The sequence below is a fragment of the Myotis lucifugus genome, unplaced genomic scaffold, assembly GCF_000147115.1.
Source record: "Myotis lucifugus unplaced genomic scaffold, Myoluc2.0 scaffold_66, whole genome shotgun sequence".
In the NCBI taxonomy this organism is placed as follows: domain Eukaryota; kingdom Metazoa; phylum Chordata; class Mammalia; order Chiroptera; family Vespertilionidae; genus Myotis; species Myotis lucifugus.
In genome coordinates, this window is record NW_005871114.1 from 3847561 (window position 1) to 3858392 (window position 10832).

Here is a 10832-nt window from a genome sequence, read left to right on the forward strand (position 1 = left end):
ACAGAAGTGAATACCAACAAAAGTCCCTGCCCCTGGCTTCAGGAGCACATGCTTTATTGGGAAAGACAGACATTAAAATGGAAGGTAGTCAAGTGTGGGCAGTACTGGGAAGGAGAAGCCCCTAGTGCTAAGAAACCATGGACTCAGTGGGGGTGAGCTCAGAGACCTGAGGTTTCTGGTCTTGGCAAGTGGGTCAATAAAGGTTCTTTCCACTGCAATGGGGAACATGGGAGAAATAGGTTTAGAGACACTAGTTTGGGGGAGATGTCACACAGGCAGCTAGATATGCAGATTGGAACTCAGGAGCAAGGAGTAGGTTGTAGAAAGGTCTGGAATCATTGATGTAAAATTGAAACTCAACTCAATGGAGATACATATCAAAATTCTAAAGAACTCAACATATATGTGGGGTGAACAAGGAAACAGAGGGCTTCAAAGGAGACCCTGCTTGTCTGGCCAACTAATGCTCTCCTGTGAACAAGACTTCTAAGGATTGCTTCACCTCTTCCCAGGCAGAAACACCTTACCATCCTTTTCATCAAGCCTCACCCTGTCTTAGTCAAGCCATCGATCTGCACCAGAAAACTCCAACCCAGAGCTCCCTCTCCTGGATTCAAGCCCTGTAATAGCAAGCCCAGGACTCAGCTGTTTTTTTGGTAAGGACAGTGAAAATCTCAAGTATTTGTATGTTTTTGAATGGGAAAACATATCGCTCATACATCTGGTAAGGGCTTAATATCCAAAATTTATAGAGAACTTCTAAAACTCAACACCAAAAAAACAAACAATCCAATTAAAAAACGGGCAAAGGACCTGAATAGACACTTCTCCAAAGAGGACATACCGATGGCCATAAACATTAGAAAAGATGCTCAATATCACTAATCATCAGAGAAATGCAAATTAAAACCATAATGAGATATCGCCTCACCCTTGTCAGAATGGCTATGCTCAATAACTCAACAAACAAGTGTTGGCGAGGATGTGGAGAAAGGGGGACCCTCGTGCACTGTTGGTGGCAATGCAGATTGGTGCAGCCACTGTAGAAAGCAATATAGTTACCTCAAAAAATTAAAAATGGAATTGCCTTATGACCCAGGAATTCTATTTCTGGGAATTTATCTGAAGAAACCCGAAATGCTCATTTGAAAAACTATACACACTCCTGTGTTCATTGCAGTGCTATTTACTAGCACAATAGCCAAGATTTGCAAGCAGCCCAAGTGCCCAGCAGTAGATGAGTGAATAAAAAAGCAGTGGTACATTTACACAATGGGATACTATTCAGTCATTTAAAAAAATAAAAAAAGGAAAAGAAAATTTTACCTTTTTCGACAGCTTGGATGGACCTGGAGAGCATTATGCTAAATGAAATAAGCCAGTCAGAGAAAGGCAAGTACTGTATGATTTCACTCATATGTGGAATCTAATGAACAAACTGAACTAACAAGCAAAATAGAGACAAACTCATAGATAGAGAGCAGGCTGAAAGTTTGAGGGGGTGGGGGGATTCGGCAGAAAAGAGGAAGAACTCATGGACATGGACAACAGTGTGGTGACCAAAAGGGCAGGGGATGGGTGGAGGTGGAAGAGGATATAGGGGGGATAAATGGTGATGAAAAATATATGGAAAGAGAGCATATTAAAAACTTAGGAGAAATTTTTCTGAATAAAAAAAAAAGAAGAAAAGAAAATCTCAGGTATTTGTGCCCTGTCCCTAATTGGACTGAAAGATCTTTAATGGCAAATCCTGGGTATAAAATTAGAAATGCAGTTAGCATCCTCTCTACAGAACCAACCAATAGCACTCAATTTCAAAGAGTGTAATAAAACAATAAATCAGTAGCAGAGCATTTGTGTGAACTATTTAGTCCAAATGAACCTGAATGCCTTCCTCAATACAACAGTAACCAATGTTCTGGGCGTTCTCCCAAGTTTTTCCCTTATCCTCTGCAATGAATAGAGCCAGTCACAAGGTGAGCATTCGCTGCCTCTCCTTGTGCACTCTACTCCATTCTCTGGAATGCGCTGCCTTCAGTCCCAGCAGCCCTTGTTTCCAGAATTCAAGTTGAAAAGAAATGATCTTCAGAAAGGATAAAATGTTTTACTAGCAAAAACACCAAGTAGCTGCAATAGAAGTCTCTTTCCCATGAGTCAAGTCACAGAGTTATAACCAAACCCTTTCAACATAACATTGTCCAATTCTACAACTTACAAATGATCCTCACTCATGCTGTTTGATGCTACCCTTCCATATGAAATACTGAGAAAGGGGAAGAGTGAATAACATCTTGTTTCACAAATTACAGAAATTATTAGGTTCTCACCTGAACTGTCATCTACCTCAGGTAAACTCAGGTAAGCAGTAGCTATGGGGACCCCCATCAGCCAGCATAGTGACTGACGTACAGGAGTCACTCAAAATGACTGCTGAATGTCTGAGTACTGAATGGATGAGAAAAGATTGGGGGAAAACAAAATTGTAGGAAAAAAACGGGAAAACAGAATGAGGGACAACATGTAAGTAGTAAGAGTCTGAAAGACAACCAACCACCTCCCTATATCTTAGGCTCATATTCTTCTCAAATTATCCACAGATACCCACATGGTAGCTAAATGTTTGGGTCAGTTTCTCAGACCTATAGGCTCTGGTTAAATGAAAACTTAAAGTATTTGCCATTTAATATTTTTAAGTCTTGTAACTGCTTTCTCTCTTCCCTTCAAAATGCCTTTAAAATACTTTTTGTTTTAACCTTTCATCTAAACTAAGACTTGACACTGAATTTGACTACTATTAGATTCTAAGGCAGCCGTGGGCAAGATCCGGCCCGTTTGAAATGAATAAAACTAAAAAAAAAAAGAAAAGACCGTACCCTTTTATGTAATGATGTTTACTTTGAATTTATATTAGTTCACACAAACACTCCATCCATGCTTTTGTTCCGGCCCTCCGGTCCAGTTTAAGAACCCATTGTGGCCCTCGAGTCAAAAAGTTTGCCCACCCCTGTTCTAAGGTAAGGATGTAGCCCAAGCTTTTGGGTTTGCTGCCCCATTTAACTTCCCATCACTTCCCACATTGGGTGTCAGGAATCCTCAAGGATGGTGCCTATCTCTCTGAGTTCCAATCCTATCTTATGAGAACACAAAAAAATGAGAGTATCCCAGCTTAAGAGGGAAAAAAAGCATTCCATTTTCATCTCATAGGAAGAACAAACTTAGAGGCTAGGCTTGACTAACACTAAAACGTTTTCTAAGAGCACAATTTCCAATTAACCAATCTATGGTGGGCACTTAATTCTCCTTACCCTCTCCACAGAAACAGTGTCCCCAGCTTCTCACTACATCTGAAGTTGCCCCTGTCACTTTCAAGAAAGCAAAAGGGGCCCTAGCTGGTTTGGCTCAAGGGGCCCTAGCTGGTTTGGCTCAATGGATGGAGTGTCAGCCTGCGGACTGAAGGGTCCCGGGTTCAATTCCAGTCAAGGGCACATGCCCAAGTTGTGGGCTTGATCCCCAGTAGGGGAGCGTGCAAGAAGCGGCCGATCAATGATTCCCTCTCATCATTAATGTTTCTTATCTCTCTCTCCCTCTTCCTTCCTCTCTGAAATCAATAAAAATATCATAAAAAGAAAGAAAGAAAGTGCAAAGGGTCTCCTGAAATTCAATCTATGCATAGTCAGGAGCAGCAAGCTAATTAATACAAGCCTTTGAGGACCCCAGCTAAAATAAAGCTATTTTTTAAAAAATCCAAAATAAAATCTAAATGAGTTCTAGATTAATCTCTAATTTAAGGATATCACTTAATAAACTGCCAAGATTGCAAACATGCTTTAATGATAGGTTAAATGTGAAAAGGGGGCATAAATCATCTCAAAGATGAGATTTTTTAGCATTTGATAAAATTCAACTCCCTTTAATTTTTTTTAAATCTATGAATATAAAACTACTTCCTCAAAGTGATTTAAACTATGTTATGCCAATGTCATACTTACTAGTAAATATGGAAAGCATATCCATTAAATTCAGGAATAAATTAAAAAGGTATATTATCCTCATTCTTTGTTATGAATGTCCAGGAATTTCTGACTTAAAAGCAAAGTAGTCATTATTTGTGGACAATACAATTCTCTACCTAGAAAGCCAGGAGAATCAGCTAAAACATTAAGTAGATTAAATTAGAAATAAAACATTTTTTAAATGAGTAAGAACTATATGATAAATTTGAATACTACCACAAAACTTAACTAAGAGATATAAAAGCAGTTGAGTAAATTAAGAAATATATTGCCCTAACCAGTTTGGCTCAGTGGATAGAGTGTCAGCCTGCAGACTCAACGGTCCCAGATTTGATTCTGGTCAAGGGCATGTACCTTGGTTGCGGGCACATACCCAGTAGGGAGTGTGCAGGAGGCAGCTTATCGTTGTTTCTCTCTCATAGATGTTTCTAACTCTCTATCCCTCTCCCTTCCTCTCTGTAAAAAATCAATAAAATATATTTAAAAAGAAAAAAAAAAGAAATATACCAGTATGAAAAGACTAAATTCTGTACACATATTAATTCTTCCTGAATTATTACATAGATTTATTATAATCCCAATCAGAATTACAACGGAATTTTGATATTTTAACAAAATGTCTCAAAATTTAATTTGCAGAAATAAGCAAGGAAAAAATCTATAATAATAAAAGTGTAATATGCAAATCAACCAAACAGCCGAACAGCAGACCTTCTGGATGACCTTCCGGACGAAGCTGGGGCAGGCCAACTCTTGCACGAAGTTGGTGCATAGGGCCTCTAGTAAGAAATATTAGAATATGCCCTGACCAGTTTGGCTCAGTGGATAGAGCGTCGGCCTGCAGACTGAAGGGTCCCAGGTTTGATTCTGGTCAAGGGCATGTACCTTGGTTGCGGGCACATCCCCAGTAAGGGGTGTGCAGGAGGCAGCTGATCAATGTTTCTCTCTCATCGATGTTTCTAACTCTCTATCCCTCTCCCTAATTCTCTGTAAAAAATCAATAAAATATATTTTTTTAAAAAGTTGTTCATTAATTTAAAAACACCAAAAGTTAAAAAAAGAAATATTAGAATAATTATAATGTGAGATAACTTGCTCTATGTGATATTAATATAAATTATAGGATTAACACAACTAAAACAGTGTAGTAGTCATTCAAGAATTTACAGATTGATATCTTGGGCCTAAAACTAACTTTAAAATATACAAAATAAGGTTAGGCATCATGTAGGATTATCCAATAAATATATCATTTAAGGAAATTATATAAGGAACATAAATATATGCAAGGGGAAATAAATATATTATTAAGAAAGATTAAGTATTTAGAAAACAAGTTAGGTCTTAAACTCATGCACAAAAAACTGATTACAAAGGAAAAGCTGAATGTAACTAAAAGTCTAAATAGCTAAAAAATAAAGTTAATCACAGAAAGTAATGAAAGAATACCAATTTGAAGGCCATGAAAATTAAGTTTTTCTGTACATTAAAAACATGATAGGCCTGGCGGGTATTTCTAAGTGGTTAGAACATTGTGTCCCTCCCCCACCCCTCCCACATTGATGTCTCTCTCTCTCTCTCTCTCTCTCTCCCCTCTCTCTCGCTCTCTCTCTCTCTCCCACACTTCCCCTCTCTTTAAAAATATCCTCAGATGAGAATTAATGAAAAAAAACATGATAAACATTTCAAAAATATGATATTTCATTACCATATTTTTGTTTTATTGTGAGAATACAATATACTTAATTAAATTTAACAAATTTAGCTGAAGAAGCAAGTTATAAAACATGTAAACATGATCTCAATTTGGGAAAACACAAACAAACAAAAACTCTAGAAAGCCATGAACCAAATGTTAGTAATTACTATAGATGATAGAATTGTGGGTGACTGAACTTTTTCTTTATTGTGCTTTTCTCTATTTCCCAATTATACAAAATTAACTTATATTACTTTGTAATCAGAAAAAAGTGCTAGTTGAGAAAAACAGCATCAAATGACAAAAATAGGGAAAGGCTTGCAAAAATATCTGATAAAGGTATGTTACAGTCTTAATTCATTAAAGAAATCTCTAAAAGAAGACAAATTGACAAAGAACACGTTTAAATAATTAATCAAGAGAAAGCACTTAATATATGTATATATTAATGCTTTTCATTTCTAGTAATCAAAGAAATGCAGTCAAACTATGAAATACCAAATTTTTCTTACAAAACTGGGAAAAATGAGTAATAAAAATAAGAGATATCACACAAAACTGGTATCACTCACTACATACCACTGGGAAGACTGCTCTAGTACATTAGTAGAAGTACAAATTGGTACAAACTTTTTGGAGAGAGTTTTGGTAGTATATATTGGGAGCCTTTAAAGAAAACCTAGTAATTCCACTTCTAGGACTCTGTGCTAAAGAAAGAATTAGAGATCTGGAAAATGGAGAGTTATTTAAATAGAAAAACATCAGGAAATCAACAACTAAGTGCCCCCAAATAGGGGAAACAGTAAGCCCTCCATTAGAATAAGAACCAGCCACTAAAATCAAGGTTGAGAAAGTTACTGGCATGGGAACTACTTAATGAGGACTGTTAAACAAATAATCCAAGATTCATAATTGTATATTATGTATCTACAGTATGATCTCAATTTGGTTTGAAGCAAACAAAAGTTCTAATTCTGCCACTCCCCAGCTAGGTGGCTTTGGTCAAAACATTGAGTCTCTCAGGAGACCAGTTCCTTTAACTTTAAAATCAAGAGAGGCAAATTTGGATCCCCATCTTTCTAGCCCTCAATTTCATTATTGGATGGCATAGCATACAATAAAAAAGTAATAAACAGATGCATGTCTGCATTAATAATGAAAGGATAGAATTTTAGTTGTTAAAATTATTTTGGAATTAAAGATTCTTTTTTTCCTTTAAACTTATATCTCCTAAATAGTGACATATTTTATACCTGGCTGCTCAGGCAGTGTTAATTCATTAGAAATATGCAGCATGGCCAGAAATAATCATGCTCTCTGATCCTCTGTAACTAATATGATTGGGGGTTGCCTGCCTGCGTCAAGAACACACTTCACCTGTTGACAGCCATCCCATGACTTGGAGGTGAGGCCTGGCCCATTCTCAGTCAGCACCGGGCAATCAAAAACAGAGATCCAGGCAATGTCAAGGGAGAACCTGCAAGGCTGTCTGGCTGCTATGTTGCACGGATGGCTCAGGAAAGTCACTTGTTAGAATTCTTCTTGCAAATTTATATAGCTTCTGTGCATATAGCCCAAGAAGTTCTTTCGTTCCTCTCTTACATTTATTTAATTGGGCATATTTCTTCCACAACTGCCTTAAACTTTACCAATCCCTCCCACCTTGCATTTTTTAAACCATGCCAGAGGCATAATAAGAATAATAAAAAGAACCTCCGGCACAGTAAACCCTCAGAGTTAGAAACTAATTAGCATGGCATAGCAGAGAAGTGAATCTGAATGGCTCAGACCCCTGCAGTTAACATAACTGCAGACCAAGTGAGGCTCATGCTCTGCCTTGACATCCAAATGCATTCTGCCTGTGGGGAGAAAAAAAGGAATACAATTTCTTGCCAAGATACTTAACTTCTGTGAGTTTTATCCCTCTCTGAGATTGACAAGCCAGGCTATTAGAGAGTGCTTCAGTTCTTCCAGGCAAACATTTCATAGGTGAAAATATGTTCATCAATGAAATCTGAGTTCGTGTTATTAATAATAACAAATGAATTGAAACTTCCTTTAGAAATGACAGTAACTTGAATCAACTCCAGTGATATCCAAATTAAACCGTGTTATATGATATTTTACTCCCAGATGTGTAGTATGTACTTGGTCACATGTGTTTTTCCCAATGATTTTTTTTCCATTCCCTGGATTTTCCATAGTCAGTGATATTGTATAGTTCAATCCTAAAATGAAGTCATCAAAACAGAGTCTCTCCTTGCTTCTGCCTCTTCCTTAATTCTGAATACAGCAGCCTTACCATTTTTTTTTTAATTTTAATGTAGCTGTTCTTACAAAGCCATAAAAATACATAAATGCTCACCAGGTTTTGTTATACCTCTGGATTTGTGTGTACACAACAAGCCTCTCTGAAGATCTTCCAGTATTTTTTATAAATGGAGCACATTTCACTGGGGCCACTACATAGCAGATCACACCACAGAGCCAGCAGCAATGCCTCCACTAAACAGATAATGGCACTGTTTGACCAACAACCCTGTTTATGTTTTGTTTTGTATTGTTTTCATAAACGATAAGGACAGAGGGGAAAGGATTCAAAAGCATTAAGTCTGAATTCTAGACCAAATGTCTTAGAGAAGGAACAGGGAGAAGACTGGAGTTTCACTCAGCTCCTCCATCCAGCCCCTATAGCTGGCAGGCATGGAAGGAAAAAAGAAAAGTCCTATAGATCCTAAGCATTAAGTCTGAATTCTAGACCAAATGTCTTAGAGAAGGAACAGGGAGAAGACTGGAGTAAAGGCTGATGTACCCATGAGAAGCGGCCCTGTGTCACTGCATTTGAAGTCACCTGTGGGCAGGGACAACGGGCATTTCAGGGGACCCTGTGTCCTGGCAGAAGGCAGTGAGACCTCAGGAAGGCCTTCTGGGTAAAGGCTGATGTACCCATGAGAAGCGGCCCTGTGTCACTGCATTTGAAGTCACCTGTGGGCAGGGACAACGGGCATTTCAGTGGCACCAGGCAAAGAGAGGAATAATGGAAGTCAGATCCCCAGCTTCAGCATCACCAAAGAGCAGACCCCTGTGAAGAGGCTAGATTCTCCTTCTCCCATTTCATTGGGAGACTCAGTAATAAAAATGGTCATAAGAGCTAATGTTTGTTGAATTCTTATTGTGTATCACTGTTCTAAGCCCTTTACATGAATTATCTCATTTATTAGGTAGGTACTACTATTACCCCTTCCATTAGGTAGATGAAGAAGTTTAGGCCCCAACAGGCCAAGTACTTGGCACAAGGTCACACAGAGTGTATATAAATAGTGGAGCCAGGATGTAAACAAATTTAAGCAACTGGGCTCCAGATCTCAAACTTATGGAATGCAATTATAGAAAATGCAGTTATATTTCTTTTTAAAATATATTTTTATTCATTTCAGAGAGGAAGGGAAAGGGAGAGAGAGAGAGATAGAAACATCAAAGATGAGAGAGAATCACTGATTGGCTGCCTCCTGCACGCCCCACACTGGAGATTGAGCCCATAACCCAGGCATGTGCCTGATCGAGTCTGCAACCTGTACATGTGCCCTGACCAGGAATCAAACCATGACCTCCTGCTTCATAGGTCGACACTCAACCACTGAGCCACACCAGCTGGGCCAGTTGTATTTCTTGCTCATCCAAGTCTTTAGTTGTCATACAGATAGTGCCTTGACTTGGGTTTAGTTCTTTTCAATCTCCCGTGTTTTTCTCTCTAGCATTAGAACCTGGTTCATGTAAAATCTAAGGCAGAACTTAAATATGTAAAATGAGTAAGAGCAGGACTGCTCAGTAGAAGCAGGGTGAAGGGCTGAGGTCCCTGTCTCCCACCAACGCCTTCATGTAGTAGAGGCTTCAAACACAATTTGAAAAACCCTGGTCCAAATCAATATATCTCAGAATTATGCGCTTGAGAAACAAAAAAAACACAACTAGAAAACCAACAGCCAGCTAAACCAAAGGGAAAAGGCAAAAATACCTCCCCCCCCACCCCAATAGTAATTAGAGGTACCTCACAATCTGGGCCCTGACATGAACCATCTCAAGTTTGAGTATATAAGGGGCCAGAGGAGATGGAATTCAGGGCTGGAGCAGAGAGTCAGGAATGAGGCAAATCCAATAAACAGGCAGAGGTAGGAAGCAGAGCCAACAGGGTACCAGGGCCAGCAGTCTGTGGTGAGGGAGGGAGGCTGCTGTAGGAACAGAGGTGGGAGAGTGAGAGGGAGGCCAGCACAGGAACTGCTGCTCCCAGAGCCAGCGTCCTCGGCTTCAGGTTGTCCACACATATTATATGAAATAGAAATAGCAAAAACTTACCAAGTACTTCAATAACCAGTTTTTTTTGGGGGGGGGAGGGGGCGGGTGGCGGGAGGAGAGGGAGGATATCACCTTCCTTCTTGCGGATACAAATATTGCTTTTTCCTTACATAGAGTAACATTGCATTCCGCATCTGATACTGTCAGACTTAACAGACAGAAATGCCTGCCATTGCAAGCAGTGTGGGAAACTGAAGAGTGCCAAACTGCTGGGATTCACATCCCAACTCTACCCTGTACTAGCTGTGCAACCTGGGACAAGTTACTTAACCTGTTGGTGCCTCAGTTTCCTCTTCTGTGATAATGCAGATAATAAAAATCTCAGAACACTACGTGAGGATGACAGGTTAATACACACAAAGTTCTTAGAAGAGTACCTAGCAAAGTTCACACAAAATGCTGCCTATTATTGTTCTCTTATTTTGCTAGCTTTCCTTTCACTCCTGATCATTTTCTTTTTTCTCTTCCACACTATATTCGTTTCCTCTTGCTGCAGTGACAAATTGCCACAAACTCAGTGGCTTAAACCATACAAATTTATCTTATAGTTCTGGAGGTCAGAAGTCTAAAATGGGTTGGCAGGGCTGCATTCCTTCTGGAGGCTCTAAGGAAGAATTTGTTTTCTTGCCTTTTCCAGCTTCTAGAAGTAGCCTACATTCCTTGGCTCTTGACCCCTTCCTCACATTACCCCTACCTCCTATTAGGGACTCTGATCCTCTTGCCTCCCTTTTTGTTGTTGTTATTTTTTTAATCTATATAGCTATATA